This window comes from Balaenoptera ricei, chromosome 14 (assembly GCF_028023285.1).
Source record: "Balaenoptera ricei isolate mBalRic1 chromosome 14, mBalRic1.hap2, whole genome shotgun sequence".
Lineage (NCBI taxonomy): Eukaryota > Metazoa > Chordata > Mammalia > Artiodactyla > Balaenopteridae > Balaenoptera > Balaenoptera ricei.
Genome location: NC_082652.1, coordinates 82,573,947 through 82,596,950, shown reverse-complemented (window position 1 = coordinate 82,596,950; position 23,004 = coordinate 82,573,947). Strand labels below are relative to the sequence as shown.

Genomic DNA, 23,004 nt, shown 5'->3' with positions numbered 1-23,004 from the left:
TAGGATTTACTATGTACTAAAATTCTGTGAAGGATGCTGTGGGGTGTATGAATGTAACTACGCACTCAAATGACGAGCTCCAAGATAGTAAATCAAAGCATGTATTCATTCAACAAATCTGTACTGCACATGTACTGAGTACCAAACTCCATCCTGGGTGCTACAAATAATACAATGAAAATTAACCATCACTTCCCTGCACTCTGAGCTTACACACACAAAAAATAAATATTAATAAAATTTTGACTCAAATTTATAATTATAAGCTGTGATAAACATCATGACATAAAAGTAGAGGGCAATTATGAACATATGAATAAGTAAAACCCAATTTTGTCAGAACGGTCAGGAAAGACAACAAGAAAACATTGTTTAAGCTGAGATGAGAAGTGAGATAGTAATTGGGAGAAAGGGCTGGTGGAAGCAGGTTGGGAAATTATGATGGGGACAGTTCCTCCCCCCAAAAAATATGCAAGACCCTGAGATGAGAGGAAGCATAGTTTGCTAAAGGAATTGAAATGGAGTAATATATTCTTGAGCCACATGTCCAGAAAAAAAAGCAATGCAAACCTAGTCTAGAGATTTCAAAATTGACATACCCCTCAAGTATTATAGGTCACATTCCTTAGATTTGGTCTTCATTCAAGAGCCAAGGGAAACCCAAACTGTTATAAAACGGAGGAGCAGGGCATGGTCAGATTTATATTTTAAGAGATTTCCAGTATCCTCCTCACATTGATAAACCTGCGGGACAACAGCTTTTTCAGATCTCCTGTGTCTTTAAGGGTCTGTTAAAATATTTAAGCAGACACCCGGGAACATGCACATTTGCACAGTCATTCAGAAATGCATGTAATTTTAGAGTTTACAGAGCCACGGAGTTTCATGCTAAAGCTTCTTACACTATAGGGAAGTGGTATTTGAAGTTTTAAAGCTATTGGTCAATCTCCTGGACATAGAAAATAGACCTTACAGAAACAATTTAATGAAGGCGGCTCTCAAAACCAAATAATTATATTGGAATAATAATGAGTCTAAGGATATTAATTCAACTTTAGTATCTAAGGACAAAGTTTTAAGGACTGCATAGCTTAAACTGGGTTCACTAGTTCACTGATAATAAATCCAATTTAGGTCCCAGGAAACATAATATTAATCTAGTACATCAATTAAAAACACAAAGGGTAGAAAAGCCCAGGGCCAACTTTTATCTTTCTTCCCCTGATCACCTCTCAGCCAACTTATCTCCTAGTCCCACATATCTAGATGAGCATTTTTGCTTGTCCTGACTCCTCAATATTTTCCCTTTATGCAGACACCCACTTATTTTTCAAGCTCGTTCAAATCCCTTCAAGTTCTGACTTCTTCCAGTGTCCGTGGATTTGCACTTTCTCCTTGAATCTGAGACCCCAAACTGTTCTTCTGTCTCTGACTTTGGCCTCTCTCCCCACAATGCCATGTCCTCATCCCTCAGACCTTGCTTGTGCAAGCTATTCCACACACAGCCTGGCCGGAGCCAACACAGTAACTTGGGCGTGTGGGTGGAGTCCATGTCAAGTTTTCTCTGGTTGCACTGACGGAGAATTGGTGGTAAATCAAGAAGCGTGTGTAAAGGGCGCAAAGAGGAGCACAGAAGCTGAAGCAAGTTAGAGATAGGACTGAAGTCGAACAACATGTTTAGAGTCATCACACTTAGACATTCTGTGCTTTTTGTATGTTTCTTTTATTTTCAACGAAAAGCAATAACATAAATTCCTATGCTGTGCATCTCAATAAAGACGTTGAAACTCTGATGGCAAATACAAGCCACCATCAGAATAAGGGCAGCAAGTGCTCTTAACTAGGGTTACAGCTAAATTCTCCTAAGTTTACCACGTGCTTACAAACAGATGAATCTACCAATAATGGGTGACTACCAGAGTCTATAAGAGGTGAGTGTTGGAAAGGGTTAGTGGAGTGGAAACATAAAGGGTAGCAAAAAATTGGTAAACTTGACAGATCTTAAATATAGAACTGTTTAAAGCAAGCTGAAGAGAAGGACTGAAACTATAAAAAGAAGTATGTTGGTATCCCTGACACTGATAAATACATGGGAGAGGACCAGTCTGAGGAAAGAAGAGAATGAGTTTAATTTTGGAAATGAGTTTGAAATATTTTTGGAAGATCCTGGTAAAACTATATAGCAGTAAGCTCAGTAAGGTAAGACTGCTGCTCAGGGGCAAAATCAAGGAAGGAGGTAGATTTTAGAGTCATTACGTATGGGTGATTAGTAAAGCCAAAGTGCATAGTTGTAAAGACAAGGAAAAGAGTATAGGCAAGGAGTAATAAGAATGTCAAAGTCAGAACCCATTAAAAAGCTCGTTGAAAGGGTGGAACCAGAGGAGATAAACAGGGCAGTTGAGGAAGTCAGAATAGTCCCAGGTTAGAATGTTATGGAAGTAAGTGGAGAAGGGTTTCTAGGAAGCTGGGGTTCCATAGTGTCCAATTGTCCAGAGACATCAATGAACAGGAGCACTAAGGAATTGGGTTGCTAATAAGTAAATGGAACTTTTTAAAGAGTAGCTTCAGTAGAATCATGTCGATAGAAATGCTAGAGAATTAAAGACTCAGTAGTTGCTAAAGAGTACAAGAGAGTGCATAGAAACTGCTGTAGAGATTTTTTTTTCCCATTTGAGGTAGAAAACACAGATAGGACAATGTGTCTTTCTCACAATCTGTGAGATCTGAGCACTTTTAAATGGCTGAATGAGAAGACTGAAAAAAGAATTTTTTTAAAAAAGATGAGACCAGAGAAAATAATTGAAGGTTTAAGATAGCAAGGGAATCAGGAAAGTGAGTGAATGGATCAAGAACACAGAGAGAAATGTTTGGAGTTAGAAAGCAAAAGGACTGAAACTTCAGTAATCTAAGGAGCATATGTATGCAGAGAAACGTGCACATCAAGCATGCAAAATAGTATTCACTTAGAGGATACAAAATATTGGAAAACTCTGGGAAAATGCAGGGAGCATTTCAAAAGGACTTAAAGTCTTACTGCATCCAAGAGGCTCTTCTACTTTCTCTAGTCAATGACCTAATTTGTCCTATTTTGATCTGTATTGATATGTACTAACTTAAAAGAATGATTACTTTATCATTTCTCATCAAAGATGAGATAGTAAAATAAAATCCATGTAGGGGCAGATAACTAGTAAAGTTCAAAGAATCCATTATGACAGCTGAAGGGGGAGACGGGTGAGCTCAGTACGTATTTTTTAAACCATCATGGGTATCTTTCATGAAGAGAACCTAAAAGCACACAATGTGGCAGGTCAGGGGCAATTCAAACTTAAGTGAGTCAAAAGAAAATTTTAGGAGCACCTCTCAAGGCAATACAAATCCCAATAATAAAAGGTTCTTTAAATACATCAAAAGGACTGATTCATTCAGAAAGCATTTATCCGGTGCCTATTCCGTGAGCATCAAGAGGACCAGGGGCCAATCATTGATTTAAAGGGTCTTCAAGGAAAAAAAAAAAAAAATGGAGTGAAGGACAGCTGTGAAAATTTGCTCCTATCCTTTTGAAGAAAATTATCAGAAATTTCCCAACTAAATTTTCATTACTGTTACATGATACGTTTTTAAGCCTTTCTATTTTGAAGTAATTTTAGATTTTCAGAAGGAGTTTCAAAGATAGTATAGCAAGTTCCCATATGCCTTTACCAATTCTCCTAAGGTTAACATCTTATATAACTATGCACATTTGTCAAAATTAAGAAATTTTGAAAATTTCTTAATTTTGAAAATTTTGAAACTTTTATTTAATGCTATTAACTGAGCTAGAAATTTTATATGGATTTCACCAATTTTTACATTAAGGTTTACTGCTTCTATATAACACGTGGGTGAGGTACATTCCATGGCACAGAACCTATAAGAACCCATAAGAAATCCATAACCATTAAGGATGACAGCAGGTGTCATAAAAATGAAAGTAAACCCTAAGAAATTACCATTTTTACCACACTCTGGACTTATGCTACTTCCGTATAGTCCATATATTTACTTCCATATATTGTAAAGTAATCAAAATTTATTTTTAAAAAAGCATTGTTATATTTAAATAAAGAGAGAAGAGACACAAAAATTCCACATAAAATTCTATATAAAAATTACACCTTCTTAATTTCACCTTAAAAAACTCATGTCTTCCATTGAATTTTAGTCAGGATGTCACAAAGGGTCAAAAATGCCCCATACAAAAGATAATACTTAAACCTGTTTTCCTGAATTCAAGCCTCCACATCTAGGCATATTGAACCCACGTCTAACTAGTGAGTACTGCACAAAGTGACCAACATGATAAAGCCTCAGGGTATATTAGGTAAGAATATGCTCTGTGGTCCTAGCTATCACTTATACCCAAATCAGATTCCCATCTACTCTTCTAGTGGGCTGAAGAATATGGAGCTTGTAGAGCTCTTTTCACCCTAATGTGGCCACCTAAGTCAGTCTTCAGAGCTTTGTCTTTCTTTTTTTTTTTTTTTTTTAATTTAATTAATTAGTTAATTTATTTTTATTTTCGGCTGTGTTGGGTCTTCGTTGTTGCACACAGGCTTTCTCTAGTTGTGGCGAGCGGGGGCTACTCTTCATTGTGGTATGTGGCCTTCTCATTTCTGTGGCTTCTCTTGTTGCAGACCACGGGCTCTACGCACACAGGCTTTAGTAGTTACAGCACGTGGGTTCAGTAGTTGTGGCTCGTGGGCTCTACAGCACAGGCTCAGTAGTTGTGGCACGTAGGCTTTGTTGCTCTGATGATGCGGGATCTTCATCTGAAGATGTGGGATCTTCCTGGACCAGGCCTCGAACCTATGTCCCCTGCACTGGCAGGTGGATTCTTAACCGCTGCACCACCAGCAAAGCCCTAGCCTTCTTTTAATCTGTGTCACATGCCAGGTTCTCCTTGCTGTCCTAAGTTTACTTTGAATACTTTTATTATATTGTTTATACTATATTATATGGTTTTCATTTCTCATCATTTCTTATTTGGGCAAGTAATTAAAATATTGTTGGCTATGTTGCTAACCTTGACCTCTCAGCCAATGTGGTCCTTTTGGGTTGTATTCATGAAGAACAACATTTAATGTAAAGCAAGACACTCTTATTTTTGCCCTGCTTTATAAGCCATTTTTATTAGCTCCATAGGAGCCAACTGTTTTTAATTCCTATTTATAAGGTTGGCTCATGTGCTATTATTTCCATATTTTATATAAGATATGAGAAATTTTAGAAGCTCCTTGAGAAAGGAAGTAATTTGAAAATTAATCAGAATTTTGTCACTAATCTGGATAATCATTTATTATTAAACCAGTTGTTTTCAAATTTTGTATAGAAGGATCAACTGAAGAACTTATAAATTCAAAATCCTAGACTCTACATATTTGCATTTTTAACCAGCTCTCACAATTAGACTATATTATGAGAACTACCAAACTACTTGCTGCTGATACTCGACTGTGAAAGGGTAGTTGTAAAAGATAAAATGACATTTTTTCCAATTTCTGCTAACAAAAACTTAAAATGAACCTGATTTTTAAAATGTAGATAAGTATCTATTTTTAATAAAATTCTCTCCTTTCAAGGATGTGACTAAAATCTTCAATTATATTTTTTCATCATAATAATTACACTTGCAAAATGAATTCACCCAACAGTTTATTTGCAATAGCCCTAAATGTTTGTATAAATCCCCTGTGACTTTTTATAAGACTTGCATAAGCCATTATGTGAAAATGATATTGTGATTGGATGATAGAAAATCATTATCTTGTCTTGTCTACACACAACATTCCAAAATTTAGAAAAGACATGATTAAAATAAAATGCCTTGCCCAGTTCTCACACTTCTAAAACAATTCATTGATCGATCAAATGTGAAAACTTTACCCAACAGGATAACAAACTGCTAGTAATTCAATGAGAATGATACAAGCTTAAACACATATAATGTATCTCCTTATTTCAAACATGTACATTATATTCTTGCTTCTGGTAATGATTGAGTAGTTTGTAGCAGACTATTATTCTAACAAATACAATTAAAAAGTCTAAAAAAAATCAACTGTCTGAAAGTACTAGAGAGCATACAGGTAGAAACTGAAGGCCCTTGAAGGATAGAATTCGCAGTGTTTAAAGAGTCAATTTTAATCTAATTTCCCCCTGGAAATACTCACTGGTCAGCATGGTTCTCAAGTAATATAGTTTATGCAGAAAGTGAGAATATTATTAGATTGAAAAATAGAAATAAAGATTTAGGTGAAGCAGAGTGGCTACAAATTTAGGCAAGAAATCCCAAAATAGAAGATGCCACAGTGGGGAGGCCCAAAGATCCTATGTACAAGATTGACTCAAAGTCTTGGCTGACGCCTAAATTGCACATATGAAGGACATGAATCCAAGAAGTTCTGAGAAAAGTAATAGATAGAGGCTAAAAAGACTGAGCAGAGATTTCAACAGCTTCTCCATTCTAAAAAAGTTACAATTTGAAGTTCAAGTCTAAATAATTGAGGGGCTCGATAAATACCTTGGGATTTCTATCAAAATCATCACAGAGCCATGCCTTAGGATTTACGATCATTTCACAGCACTGATAATTTGGAAAAACCGAAATATGCCAGCTGAACCAAGCATAAAACTAAGCTTCTACCTTATCAAGGTGATCTGTCACTAAGGGAATTCCTGCTAGAAGAGAAATCAACACTCTTCAGAGGAAGACAAAACATCCAGGTTCTTTGCAAGGTAACATCTACAATCTCCATTATGTGATAAAAAGATAATCAGATGTGAAACAAACAATGCAAATAGAGAACCAGAGATGATTCTTATATCAGAAGACAAAGATTTTAAAGAACCGTCAAATATATATCCTAAAAACTATAGAAAATGATGGACATAATAAAAGAAGAAATGGGGACTATCAAGAGAACTATGGAAAATAGAAGTAGTTGCAAATATTAGATATAAAAATAAAATATCTGTAATCAAAAATTACGTTGCATGGAACAGTCAACTGATTAGTCAATGCAGAATAAAAGTTCAGAAAACTGGAGAGCAATTCTTCAAGCAAACAACCCTCCCCAAGGAAAAAAACAAATGAGAAAAAATAAAACTTCAATAATCTGTAAGCATATAAGATAGTCTAACTTACATATGCACTAGAGAAAATGAGCTGAAAGTGGGGAAGGGACAGACAAATATTTGAAGAAATACTGGCTAAAATTATTTCAAAGTTGTTTAAAAGCAACATATAGTCCCAAGAAGTTTAACAAAACCATATAAGATAAATAAATAGAAAAATAAGCTTAAGAACAGCACATTCAAAAATTCTAATTAAAGTAAATATAAACATCTGGAAAGCATCTCAGCAGTGGGAGCTATTATATGAAAAGGACTAATAATAAAAGTGTCAGCTAACATATTATCAGAAATAATGGAAACCAGAAAAAAAATGGAACAGCTTTAACGTACTGAAAATAAGATGAAATAAGCACACATTCAGAAAAGCAATAGCCAAACAGATTTATTGCCAAGAGGTCAAGAAATGTAGTTATTGGCCATTCAGGCTAAAGTAAAACTATATAAATTCAGCCATAAAAAGAAACAAAATTGAGTTATTTGTAGTAAGGTGGATGGACCTAGAGGCTGTCATACAGAGTGAAGTAAGTCAGAAAAAGAAAAACAAATACGGTATGCTAACACATATATATGGAATCTAAAAAAAAAAAAAAAAAAATTGGTTCTGAAAACCTAGGGGCAGGACAGGAATAAAGACGCAGACATAGAGAATGGACTTGAGGACACGGGGAGGGGGAAGGGTAAGCTGGGACGAAGTGACAGAGGGGCATGGACATATATACACTACCAAATGTAAAATAGATAGCTAGTGGGAAGTAGCTACATAGCACAGGGAGATCAGCTCGGTGCTTCGTGTCCACCTAGAGGGGTGGGATAGGGAGGGTGGGAGGGAGATGCAAAGGGAGGAGATATGGGGATATATGTTTATGTATAGCTGATTCACTTTGTTATACAGCAGAAACTAACACACCATTGTAAAGCAATTATACTCCAATAAAGATGTTAAAAAAAAAACTATATAAAAGGTCTCAGAAAGAAGTGAAGATATTGTAAAGTTAAATATGTTGATAAATTTAGAAGATTATTTTCAATTGGTTACCATATTTTCAAAAGACAATAGAAGCACAAAAATAAGTGGCTTGGGATTGCTATAAATGTAGAAGTAAAATATATGAAAATAACACAAAAGACAGGAGGGAGATAAATAAAATTACACTGTAGTAAGGTTATTATTATATTTTACATGAAGTACCTTAAAATTAATCAAGATAGAGATGAGTTGATGATTAATATTTTAATCTTTAGTACAACCTTTAAAACATACAAATAGGTGTAGCTTATAAACCAACGGAACATGTAGAATAGAGTACTAAAGAAAAAAATGTATACATATAATTAACCCAAAAGAAAGAGAAAATGGAAGGACTATGGGACAGTGGAGAAAAAGAAAACAAATAGCCAAATGATAGTTATAAATCTACACTATTAACTAATACATCAAATGTGAATTGACAAAATATCTAATTAAAGATATAAAGCTTTTCAGACAACATAAAGAAGCAAGAACCAACTACATTTTGTTCATAAGAGACTCATTTTAAATATAATGACACAGATGGGTTGAAAGTAAAAGAATGGGAAAATGCATAATAAACACTGAGTACCAGAAAACTGGTATGGTAGAAAACTACTACTAGAGCTGATCAATGAATTTGGTAAAGGTGCAGGATACAAAATGAATACACAGAAATCTGTTGCATTCCTATACCCTAACAACAAAAGATCAGAAAGAGAAATTAAGAAAACAATCCCATTTACCATCACATCAAAAAGAATAAAATACCTAGGAATAAACCTACATAAGGAGGCAAAAGACCTGTACTCGGAAAACTATAAGATACTGATGAAAGAAATCAAAGATGACACAAACAGATGGAGAGATATACCATGATCTTGAATTGTAAGAATCAATACTATCAAAATGACTATACTACCCAAAGCAATCTACAGATTCAGTGCAATCCCTATCAAATTACCAATGGCATTTTTCACAGAATTGGAACAAAAAAATTTTACAATTTGCATGGAAACACAAAAGACTGCAAATAGCCAAAGCAGATGTAGAGAACAAACTAGTGGTCACCAGTGGGGAGGTGGAAAGGTGGAAGGGTAAGAGAGAAGTCGGGGATTAATAGGTACAAACGACTATGCATAAAATAAATAAGCTACTAGGATATATTGTACAGGACAGGGAAATATAGCCATCAGTTTATAATAAATTTAAATGGGGTATAATCTATAAAAATATTAATCATTATGTTGTATACCTGAAACTAATATAGTATTGTAAATCAACTCTACTTCAATTAAAAGACAAATTTAAAAATTAGTAAAGTTCATTTCAGAGTAAAATGAATAAATAAATATATAAATAAAATTACAACTATCTAATCTGCATCCCTAATATTTCCCCACTTTTGTTTCCTCTTTTTATACTTAGGACCATCTGATATACTGTTTAATTACTAGTTTATTGGCATATGATATGTCTCCATGCACTGGAACGTAGTTTCTAAGGAGCTTTGGTCTTTTATGTTCTCAGCCTAGAACAATGCCTGGCACATAGCTCACATTACATACGTAAATATTTGTTAAGTGGATGAACATATTGTGGAACTTCAGGAAGTATTCAAAGATAGTGTGAGGTCAAGACTTTGACTTAACTTTAATACACAAATTAATTTAAATTCCCTCTTCATTCATGCATAATTGTATTTTTTGAAGTAATAAAGCATATGACAATTGGAGGAAATGAAATTTTCACTTATTACAAAAACTGATTTCATCTGAGCATAAAAAGTAATTTACCACATAACTATTTTCTTTGAAATGTTATACACAGATGAATTCTAGACAACTGAAGCATACACAGGTATACTAAATGAGTTTCAGCAGGATATAGACTGTATTACATTGGTATGGAAAAATGTAGCTGACATATATATCGGATGGGAAATGAGCTAATTTTTAAACTTTAGGTGATTAGCAGAAAGCAAATGAACATAAGTAAAGATTTATAATATAAGAAAATAAAAGCAAAGAATTTTTTCATCTAAATATAAATAAACAAGGTATTATTTAATAGGTCCTATCAATGTATTTACATTATACCTTAGGGTTTTTGATCAAGACTATTAACATATTTTTCTTGTTTTATGCCTTAAGGGCAAATGTATTATTCCCTGAGAAATGAACTAGACAACATTTTAGAAAAACACAATAACAACTGTTGAGAATTCTGTTGAAACTATTCAAAATTCTATATTTTTGTTTATAGCAAATGTTTCGAATTATGAATTGAAGCATCTTACAATATAAACATTAGACAGAGAGAAATCTATTTGTAGAAAAATTATGAGAAACTTGGAAATAGACAAAAGATTACTAGAGGTTCTTTAGGTGCTGTTCCGGGCTGTGCCTCTGATTCACTTACTGTTGACTAGGCTACTTCATAGCTCTGTAAAGGCTAATGTGAATTTACAGATTTTTGTCTAGTGGAAATGCAAATAATTTTTGTCTCTAAATACCCACATTTTACTGTTATGACTGTGCAGAACATCAACCAGTTTTGAATCTGACTCAGCAAACTTAACATTTATTAATTGTTTATAAATATTCAGCTCCTCAAATGCATCTTGAACCCGTTTTAACATCTTAATAATTTCCTCATTAATTAATGAGTTGAATAAAATCTTTGACATATTCAGTTTATATTTTCATGAGAATCTTGTTTTTATTTTTCCCCTTGTGTAATACATATTTGTTGATTATTATATGCCAATAATGACATACAAATATATATATGCTTACACACATATTTGTATAATTGACATACAATAAATAACACTTATTTAACATGTACAGTTTGATATATTTCGACACCTTCAGTTACACAATATGATTAAGTTCTAGAAATGTGCTGTACAACACTATGCCTATAATTAATAATACTGTATTGTACACTTAAAAATGTGTTGTTGGATCTCATGTTAACTGTTCTTACCATAGTTTTTTTTTGAAAGCTTTGTGATATGTGAGCTTTTGTAGTAGATTCTTTCAAGTGGCATGGTGTTTTCATAATATTTTCAATGTTTCATCTATGTTGTGGCAGATATCAGTATTTCATTACTCTTTAAGGCAGAATAATATTCCATTGTATGTACATCCCACAATTGGTTTATACATTCAATCACTGATGAACACTTAGGTTGTTTCCACCTTTTAGTTGCTGTAAAAAGTGCTGCTATGAACATGTCTATGCAAGTATTTGCTTGACTATCTGTTTTCAATATATACTAGGAGTGGAATTACTGAGTCATATGGTGATTCTATATTTAACTTTTTGAGGAACCACCAAAGTGCTATATGAAATATTCATAATTGGTAAATCCATAGAGACAGAAGACAGATTGGTAGTTGTCAGTCTGCTATGGGGAGGGAGGAATGGGGTAAAACTGCTTAATGGGTGTAGGATTTCCTTTGGAGATAATAAAATGTTTTGAAAACAGATAGAGGAGGTAGCTGCACAGTACCATGAAAATAACAAATGCCATTGAATTGTACACATTAGAATGTTAAATTTTATGTTATATGTATTTCACCTCAATAAGAACATGTTAAAAACCTAGTAACTACTGACAGCATTATAGAAATAAAATTTAATCTCTCATTAATATGCTTGAATTAATGAAAACATTTTTCTTTTTTCTTTAATAACAATGAAAACATTCTCTATCAATGTATATTACTGAAAATGTCAATTTTCTGATTTCTGTTTTGTATATTATCTAAATCCTAGCTATAATTTATTACATTAAAATATATGTTATTGCTATTCAAGAAATATTAAAATGATCAGAAAGATTAATTTATTAATAAGCTAGAGTGCCATACATTTAAAAGTTTCCAAATTGTAATAAACATACTGAAATATCTTTATTAAAGGTAATTAATTAAGTTATTCATATATTTTTAGGGGGATATTCACATATTTAAAGGAGGTAATCCTGGTTTCTTGGTTAAAATCAATCAAAAGAGTTAAATAATTATTTTTTAAAGATGTCTACATGTGTAAATGAAGCTACTGTAAAATATTTTACATGTTATGCTAAAAGCCAATATTCCTTTATATATCTTAGATTCTGTATACCCAATCTGCATACATAAAACACATTAGAAATGAGAATATTATTATATTTACCTTATTGGCTTTATTATCTTATTTTTTGTGTATACACCTTATAATATTTCTCCATTATAGTAATTATTTAAAGAAGACAAACTAAAGAGCAGTTAAAACAAAACTCTGTCAAATTATATCAAAATGATGACAATTTTTCAAATTTAAAAGGGAAACTAGGGGCTTTTCCTGGTGGCGCAGTTGTTGGGAGTCCGCCTGCCAATGCAGGGGACATGGGTTCGAGCCCTGGTCCGGGGGGATCCCACATGCCGCAGAGCAACTAAGCCCATGCTCACAACTACAGAGCCTGTGCTCTAGAGCCCATGAGCCACAACTACTGAAGCCCGCGTGCCTAGAGCCTGTCACCGCAACAAGAGAAGCCACTACAGTGAGAAGCCGGCACGCCGCAACGAAGAGTAGCCCCACCTCGATGCAACGAAAGAAAGCCCGCGTGCAGCAACGAAGACCCAACACAACAAAAATAAAGTAATTAATAAATAAATTAATTAATTTAAAAAAGGGAAACTAAATGCACTATTTCTAAGTATTATGTATTTATCTTATTTTTTCTAGCACTATTTATGCAAACATGTACATTATCACCTTTTAAATCAACATGCTAACACAGAGGGGTTTTCTTAGTATGTATTTAGTTTCCAGACTGTTATTTTTTTTACTCTTGTATTCACATCACAATAACATTACCTGGTTATAATTACATACCCCATTTCAATATCTTCTTAGTAATACCTTATCTCTTTCCAATCATGAGTTTCATTACTACTTATTTTTCAAGGCTAATTGCAACAACATGCTGATAAGGTATCATGAAGAAGATACATCAGAGCTATTAAAATATTGCATTCGCTGCTAATTTAAGTAATTACCTGTTATGTCCTCCAAAGAAGGAAAAACTATTTTATGCTTTTTTGTTTCCCTGGGAGGAATAGCTCAGTTCAAAGTCTGGTCTAATATAAAATGCCAACACATACCGTATTTACGTATTGTGGTCACTGTATTGCTAGTTCTCATATGATTCTCCCTTTGATAAAGCTATAATTATCCTAACTTACACATGGAAGAAAAAATGAAAGAACACAGAACCTCAGCATGCTTACAGGGATGACTGCAGAGTACACATACATACATACATATAATAAACACACACACACTATATATACTTATATACATATAATAAACACACACACGCTATATATACATATATACATATAATAAACACACACACACTATATATACATATATACATATAATAAACACACACACGCTATATATACATATAATAAACACACACACACTGTATATACATATATACATATAATAAACACACACACGCTATATATACATATATACATATAATAAACACACACACGCTATATATACATATATACATATAATAAACACACACGCTATATATACATATATACATATAATAAACACACACGCTATATATACATATATACATATAATAAACACACACACACTATATATATATATACATATAATAAACACACACGCTATATATACATATAATAAACACACACACACTATATATACATATATACATATAATAAACACACACACGCTATATATACATATATACATATAATAAACACACACACTATATATACATATATACATATAATAAACACACACACGCTATATATACATATAATAAACACACACACACTATATATACATATATACATATAATAAACACACACACGCTATATATACATATATACATATAATAAACACACACACGCTATATATACATATATACATATAATAAACACACACACACTATATATACATATATACATATAATAAACACATAAGAGTAAATGATAATAAGTTAACTTATGGCCGCTTGGCAGGAGTCAGACATTATTTTTGGAAAGAAATATGCAAGCATATTTAAGTCTGACTGCGTAGTATTAACAGAAACCAGAATATGTAAATTGGTTCCTTAAGGAAACCTATGGCATTAAATTTCATTCCAAATAACATTAATAGTTTCCTTTAAATAGTGGTCTTTTTAAATTTTGAATAAGAATTTGGTACTAAAATCAGAAAGAAGTTACTTAAAATAGCACTGAATTCCGAAAAAGGCCAATCGTGCAATTAATCCAATTTTTCAAAAACTAGGAAATAAGTTACTGCATATTAAGTCTAAATTAGTCAAAGGACTATGGGGAAAATAGAAAATTTATCATCTGTGCTTCACTACCAACAAGGACACTAATTTCATATATGAAGTCAAACACAAGAATTATGACAAAGTTATATGATGATGCCGAGAGATTACATGAATGACGGAACTCTAAAATTAACCTCAGTCACCAGCAAGGAGATGCTCCTCCATCCTGTCAGTCAATCTTACATCAATTAAGATATTGTGAATAAACTACCACCTTGGAGAGAATTCATTCATTTTAATATGTCAATCTCATTGGATGTTTTTCACTGTGCCCTAAAAATGCATTTACATTGACACATGTTTTATTAGGGCCAAGTAAAGTTTTTTTCTCTTCGCTATACTTAAAAATCAAGACTATAGAAAAATTATAAAATAAATTTTATTCCTTAAATATGTGAAGTTTTGAGCAAAGCAGGAAGTGACAGGATTGAAAACAGAGAAGAGAATTCATGATTAGAAATGGGGAAGGTTTGGATTTAATTGGTATCTAATTTTAATGTGAAAATCGCATACTTATTATCCTATATCAGATACCACCCAAGCCAGCTAAAAGCAAGGCAGAGATAGTTGGGGTCAAACTTTTCAGAAACAGACAAAGAGTTATAATTTTAGCTATTTTCAGTTATTGACTATAATGTAAATACCCATCTTGTACTGCAAGTTATCAAAACAAGTAATGAGAATTTTGTTCAGTTTATGTGATTGGCTTAATTGATCTCTACACAGATAATCTTCTGTCTAAGGTGATTGATATAGGCAAAGACAAATCGGTGGTATAGCTATGCCAGTTCAGCCTGATTTCTTGCACCTGTCATGCAAATATAACCAAGATGTCTTTTGAGCTTTCTTTCTTTGCCTTTAACACTCAAGTAAGTTCAGTTCCAATCTATTAACCTCAGCCATCATGAACCATTCGAATCCTACACCAAATAGAAGTTCAGTGCCCACCCTAAGATTTCTGCAGACAGGCTTACATTCTCATGATGAATTCTGGAGCTTTTCTTCTACTGCTACGGAATCAGTTTAGCTTCTGGATTGTCTGTTCTCTCGTATGTAAAGTTCTTCACCTTAGACCCAGGTATGAATCCTAGCCACATTCCTCCATTTCCAAGCACACACAACCCTTCAGCTTTCTCTGTAGAAAATGGCATTCCCTGGGGATCACTGAGGTAGCTGAGATGGAGAGTGGCTTAAGGGAGGGGAGGAAGAATGGAGCCTGGGGAAGGAAGAGTGAACCTGACGGGGAGAGGGATGTTCTGCAGAGGCATAACCAGCTTTTTATTAGACACCTCTGTTGTTAAATGTCTTTAAGGCACAAACCAAGTGTCCTGTCAATCTCTCTTTTCTCTTTCCTCTCTCTGCCTCCTACCTGAAATTTCTCTTAAATTTCAAATGCAGAGAATTTAACTGTGTTTTTCTTTTTTGAAACTCTTCACATTTTAGCATTTTCTTTCTTACCTCAGTCACTAAAATAATTTTAATTAATTGTAAAGAGGTTACCTCAAGAGTGATCTTTTAAAACGATTTGGTTTTGGTTGTATGTATAAAGTGATACATGATTTGTCCCTCCTCCACAAGTTTGGAGTTAGTACTAAGTTCAGAGGGAAAACAGATAAATGTTAGCACTAAATAGCAGGAAAGGAGAATGTTATATCTCTAAAATTCAAGTGGGAGTGGAAAAACATTCAAGCAACTCTCAGTAGGGCTGCAGCTTTAGGGGAAAACTAAGTCTTTCAACTTTTTAAACAAAGATACCCCTCGACAAATATATTTTTATTATAAATATGTCAACTAGGCATGTACTTGTAAATTTCATTTTCTATCATTCATCTCTTCATGAAGAGTATTTTAGCTGTGATAGAGTTACCAGCATGTTTTGTAGTTATCAGGTAGAGTGCATTGAATTGGGGAGTTTGGGCAGTATGTTTTACATGTATTGGGCCACTATGAAAATAGGTATATCATCTACAGAGGAATGTCTCCTGATTTCTAAATGTTCACATTAAGAGAAAAAAATGGCTCATCTCTATTTCATGTTGTAAAGTAACAGCACAATCAATTATTGACAAAATATACCCACAATCATATTTCATGTATATGTACACACACAGCGGGTGTGTGTGTGTTACTGAACAAACTACATTTCAAAAAGAATAGTTTGATTTCTTTGTGGGGAAAAAGAGTTATTTAGTCCGAATAAATGTTGATTTTCCTATATTTTTTCTAATCAGAGAAAGTATAGCCCAAATTATGTCCTGGACTGAAGACTTGCAGTATTAGGAACATAATTTCAGAATTATAGTATCAAGATGAGATTTAACCATTTATCCTTGCCTGTTTTCATGCAATCTTTTAGCACACATTCCTTCACCTTTGATTTTAATAAGCCATCAATTATAAGATATGACATTACTTTATGAATCACTAATTAAGAAAAAAAACTTTGTGAATTCAAATCTGGCATACGTTAACAATAAGCCCATGTAATAAATTAACTGGTTACACAATCCTTTCATTACATTAAGGTTTCTTTCATCTATTCAAAGGAATTTTGTAATTTTTAACTGTATTCAGTTTGCATTCCCTGGCATGGGACTGGCGATCATTTCTCATGTGTATCGATAGTTAAATATTATCTGCTCGTGGGTATTTTCCTTTCTCGGTTGCCGTAAAGCAGCTGGAGGTAGCTTTGCAGGATAATATGGAATAGCTGTCATTTTCCCCGTGAAGACTATTTGTTTTGCTATTATCAATGAGATGCCCCACTGCTCTCTTTCTTCCCCTTTCTTTGAACACAATAACTTCTTGTTTCAGTGCTAAAGCAATTTGTAATCTTTGGAAGATTTAAATGGCAATTAAAATCAACACTTAAAGTGACAACAATGCACACAACTTGATTGAAGCGCTGAAAACATGACCAGCTTTGATGGAGTTCTCGCATGCATAAGCAACGACAACTGGCTCACACTTATTCCTTAGCCACTGTGACTGCAAGATGTCATTGATTGAAAAATAATGATCCATATTTCAGAGACAGCATAATGTGAAAAAAGAAGGTCTTAAACAATATACTGTGATATTTGTTGAATTCCACAACATGCAAGAAACTATGCTGTTAGAAATTATGGAAGGAATGTGCTTGTGGTCAAGACTTGTGTAACCAAATCTTCTATGAGAACACAGAAAGTATGGTGGGATGGAAAAAAAAATATGCTCAACAAATAGAAAGAAGATAATCTTTGAAGGTGGGGAGACCAACACACACTTGAACAGGAAGATGTCAGCTCCTCTGAAGTTGAAAGAGACATAGAATTTGGATAAGTGAAGATTGTGAGGGATAAATACTTTAAGCCAAAATCAGATTAGAGCAAAGATTTGGAGATGCAGAAACAGAAAGGATCCTCAAGAGATGGCGAGAGGGTTTATCTGGCTGGAGCTTAGCATGAGAGAAGGAATAACTGCAGATGAGATTGAAATGGACTTTAAAGAGGGAGTATTCTTGAAAGCAGTCTGAGAAATCGAGATAAATCTTGAAGTTTTCTGAGGTCACTAACATGTTCAGAACTGTTCAGAACATGTTCAGAACTCATATGAGCCAATATGATAGTTTGACAGGGTCAGGATGGTGCATATAGATAGTCTCAACTATTTGTAAGCAAGTGGGGAATGGGGGGACAAAGAGAGGGTGCTGTTTTCCTCCATCCCTGTCCTCAATCGTCACAGGTGGTCTCTCAGTAAAAAAAGCAAGTTGATACTGAGTTCCATGAGCTGTCTGTATATTCTGGAGATTAATCCTTTGTTATTTCATTTGCAAATATTTTCTCCCATTCTGTGGGTTGTCTTGTTTATGGCTTCCTTTGCTGTGCAAAAGCTTTTACGTTTAATTAAGTCCCATTTGTTTACTTTTGTTTTTATTTCCGTTACTCTAGGAGGTGGGTCAAAAAAGATCTTGCTGTGGTTTATGTCAAAGAGTGTTTTTCCTATGTTTTCCTCTAAGAGTTTTATAGTGTCTGGTCTTACATTTAAGTCTTTAATCCATTTGGAGGTTTTTTTTGTGTATGGTGTTAGGTAGTGTCCTAATTTCATTCTTTTACATGTAGCTGTCCAGTTTTCCCAGCACCACTTATTGAAGAGGCTGTCTTTTCTCCATTGTATGTTCTCACCTCCTTTGTCATAAATTAGGTGTCCATATGTGTGTGGGTTTATCTCTGGGCATTCTATCCTGTACCATTGATCTATATTTCTGTTTTTGTGCCAGTACCACATGGTCTTGATTACTGTAGTTTTGTGGTATAGTTTGAAGTCAGGGAGCCTGATTCCTCCAACTCCGTTTTTCTTTCTCAAGATTACTTTGGCTATTCGGGGTCTTTTGTGTTTCCATATGAATTGTAAAATTTTTTGTTTTAATTCTGTGAAGAATGCCATTGGTAGTTAGATAGGGATTGCACTGAATCTGTAGATTGCTTTGGGTAGTAGAGTCATTTTCACAATATTGATTCTTCCAATCTAAGAACATGGTATATTTCTCCATCTGTTTATGTCATCTTTGATTTCTTTCATCAGTGTTTTATAGTTTTCTGAGTACAAGTCTTTCACCTCCTTAGGCAGGTTTATTCCTAGGTATTTTATTCTTTTTGTTGCAATGGTAAATGGGATTGTTTCCTTAATTTCTCTTTCTGATTTTTCATTGTTGGTGTATAGGAATGCCAGAGATTTCTGTGCATTAATTTTGTATCCTGCAACCTTACCAAATTCATTGATTAGTTCTACTAGTTTTCTGGTGACATCTTTAGGATTTTCTATGTGTAGTATCATGTCATCTGCAAACAGTGACAGTTTTACTTCTTCTTTTCCAATTTGTATTCCTTTTATTTCTTTTTCTTCTCTGACTGCTGTGGCTAGGACTTTAAAACTATGTTGAATAAGAGTGGTGAGAGTGGACATCCTTGTCTTGTTCCTGACCTTAGTGGAAATGCTTTCAGTTTTCCACCATTGAGTATGATGCTTGCTGTGGGTTAGTCATATATGGGCTTCATTATGTTGAGGTAGGTTACCTCTATGCCCATATCCTGGAGACTTTTTATCATAAATGGGTGTCGAATTTTGTCAAAAGGCTTTTCTGCATCTATTGAGATGATCATATGGTTTTTACTCCTTAATTTGTTAATGTGGTGTATCATATTGATTGATTTGTATATTTTGAAGAATCCTTGCATCCCTGGAAAAAATCCCACTTGATCATGGTGCATCATCCTTTTAATGTGCTATTGGATTCTGTTTGCTAGTATTTTGTTCAGGATTTTTGCATCCAAATTCATCAGTGATATTGGTCTATAATTTTCTTTTTTTGTGATATCTTTTTCTGGTTTTGGAATCAGGGTAATAGTGGCTTTCTAGAATGAATCTGCAATTTTTTGGAAGAGCTTGAGGAGGATCGGTGTCAGCTCTTCTCTAAATGTTTGATAGAATTCGTCTGTGAAGCCATCTGGTCCTGGACTTTTGTTTGTTGGAAGATTTTTAATTACAGTTTCAATTTCATTATTTATGATAGGTCTCTTTATATTTTCTAATTCTTCCTGGTTCAGTCTTGGAAAATTGTACCTTTCCAAGAATTTGTCCATTTCTTCGTGGTTGTCCATTTTATTGGCATATAGTTGTTGGTAGTAGTCTCTTATAATCCTTTGTATTTCTGCAGTGTCAGTTGTGATTTCTCCTTTTTCATTTCTAATTTTATTGCTTTGCATCCTCTTCCTTTTTTTCTTGATGAGTCTGGCTGAGGGTTTATCAATTTTGTTTATCTTCTCAAAGAACCAGCTTTTAGTTTTATTGATCTTTACTACTGTTTTCTTCATTTCTATTTCATTTATTTCTGCTCTGATCGTTATGATTTCTTTCCTTCTACTGACTTTGAGTTTTCTTTGTTCTTCTTTTTCTAATTGTTTGAAGTGTAGGGTCAGATTGCTTATTTGATTTTTCTTGTTTCTTGAGGTGAGATTGTATTGCTATAAACTTCCTTCTTAGAACTGCTTTTGCTACATCCCATAGGTTTTGGGTTATCATGTTTTCATTGTCATTTGTTTCTATGTATTTTTTTATTTCTTCCTTGATTTCTTCAGTGATCTCTTGGTTATTTAGTAGCGCACTGTTTAGCCTCCATACATTTGTGCTTTTTACATTTTTTTCCTGTAATTGATTTCCAATCTCATAGCGTTGTGGTCAGAAAAGATACTTGATACAATTTCAATTTTCTTAAATTTTCCAAGGCTTGATTTGTGACCAAAAATGTGATCTATCCTGGAGAATGTTCCATGTGCACTTGAGAAGAAAGTGTATTCTGCCACTTCTGGGTGGAATGTTCTACAAATATCAATTAGATCTGGTCTATTGTGTCATTTAAAGCTTGTGTTTCCTTATTTATTTTCTGTTTGGATGATCTGGCCATTGGTGTAAGTGGGGTGTTACTATTATTCTGTTATTGTCAATTTCCCCTTTCATGGTTGTTAGCATTTGCCTTATGTATTGAGGTGCTCCTATGTTGGGTGCATAAACATTTATAATTGTTATATCTTCATCTTGGATTCATCCTTTTATCATTATGTAGTGTCCCCCCTTACCTCTTGTAACAGTCTTTATTTTAAAGTCTATTTTATCTCATATGAGTATTGCTACTCCAGCTTTCGTTTTCCATTTGCATGGAATATCTTTTTCCATCCCCTCACTTTCAGTCTGTATGTGTCCCTAGGTCTGAAGTGGGTCTCTTGTAGACAGCATATATATGGGTCTTGTTTTTGTATCCATTCAGCCAGTCTGTGTCTTTTGTTTGGGGCATTTAATCCATTTACATTCAAGGTTATTATCAATATGTATGTTCCTATTACCATTTTCCTAATTGTTTGGGGTTTGTTTTAGTGGGTCTTTTTCTTCTCTTTTGTTTCCCGCTTAGAGAAGTTTCCTTAGCATTTGTTGTAAAGCTGGTTTGGTGTGCTGAATTCTCTTAGCTTTGGCTTGTCTGAAAAGATTTTGACTTCTCCATCGTATCTGAACGAGATCCTTGCTGGGTAGAGTAATCTTGGTTGTAGGTTTTTCTCTTTCATCACTTTAAGTATATCCTGCCACTCTCTTCTGGCTTGCAGAGTTTCTGCTGAAAAATCAGCTGATAACCTTATGAGGATTCCTTTGTATGTTATTTTTTGTTTTTCCCTTGCTGCTTTTAATATTTTTTCTTTGAATTTAATTTTTGTTAGTTTGATTAATATGTGTCTTGGTGTGTTTTTCCTAGGGTTTATTCTGTATGGGACTCTCTGTGCTTCCTGGACTTGAGTGACTATTTCATTTCCCATGTTAGGGAAGTTTTCAAGTATAATCTCTTCAAGTATTTTCTCAGACCCTTTCGTTTTCTCTTCTTCTTCTAGGACCCCTATAATTTGAATGTTGGTGCGTTTAGTGTTGTCCCAGAGGTCTCTGAGATTGTCTTCAATTCTTTTCATTGTTTTTTCTTTATTCTGCTCCTCGACAGTTATTTCCACCACTTTGTCTTCCAGCTCACTTATTCGTTCTTCTGCCTCAGTTATTCTGTTATTCATTACTTCTACTGTATTTTTCATTGCAGTTATTGTCTTGTTCATCTCTGTTTGTTTGTTCTTTAGTTCTTCTAGATCTTTGTTAAACATTTCGTGTATTTTCTCAGTCTGTGCCTCCATTTTATTTCCGAAATTCTGGATCATCTTTACTATCATTACTCTGAATTCTTTTTCCTGAAGATTGCCTACTTCCTCTTCATTTATTTGGTCTTGTAGGTTTTTACCTTGCTCCTTCATCTGTGACATATTTTTCTGCCGTCTCATTTTTTTTTTTAATTGTTTTTATGAGTGGCATCGTGTTCCTGTCTTACTGGTAGTTGTTTGGCCTGAGGCTTCCAACACTAGAGTTTGTAGGCTATTGGGTAGAGCTGGGTCTTGGTGCTGAGATGAGGAACTCTGTGAGACTTCATGCTGATGAATGTTCTCTGGGGTCTGAGGTTCTCTGTTTGTCCGATTGTTTGGACTCAGAGCTCCCACCTCTGGAGCTTCGGCCTGACCCCAGGCTCGTGAACCAAGATCCCACAAGCTGCCTGGGGTGGCAAAAAATTTAAAAAAAGAACAAAGTAGAAATAAAATTAGACTAGGAAACTAACAGATATGTTAGGAAGAATATAAAAATTAAAATATAGATGAATCAACAACTGGAATGTACATCAGTACCACAATAGTAAGAAAGAGGAGGAGGGAAAAGAAAAAAAAAAAAAGTGGGGAAAAGGCCTTGGCTGTGGAGCGTGGGGCCTAAGTAAGGGTGAGGTTTGAGCAGTGGGTGGGGCCAATTTTTAGGACCCACAGGGCTGGCAAAGGCCCTGGGAGCTGTGGGGGGTGGGGCTTAGGCTCAAGGAACAGAAGGTACC

At 34.2% G+C, this 23,004-nt stretch overlaps 1 pseudogene; it reads left to right on the top strand.

Moving 5' to 3' along the window:
- Positions 1-2,330: 2,330 nt before the first annotated feature.
- Positions 2,331-23,004, top strand: part of LOC132347378 (serine/threonine-protein phosphatase 2A 56 kDa regulatory subunit gamma isoform-like) — a 43,672-nt pseudogene continuing 22,998 nt past the window's right edge.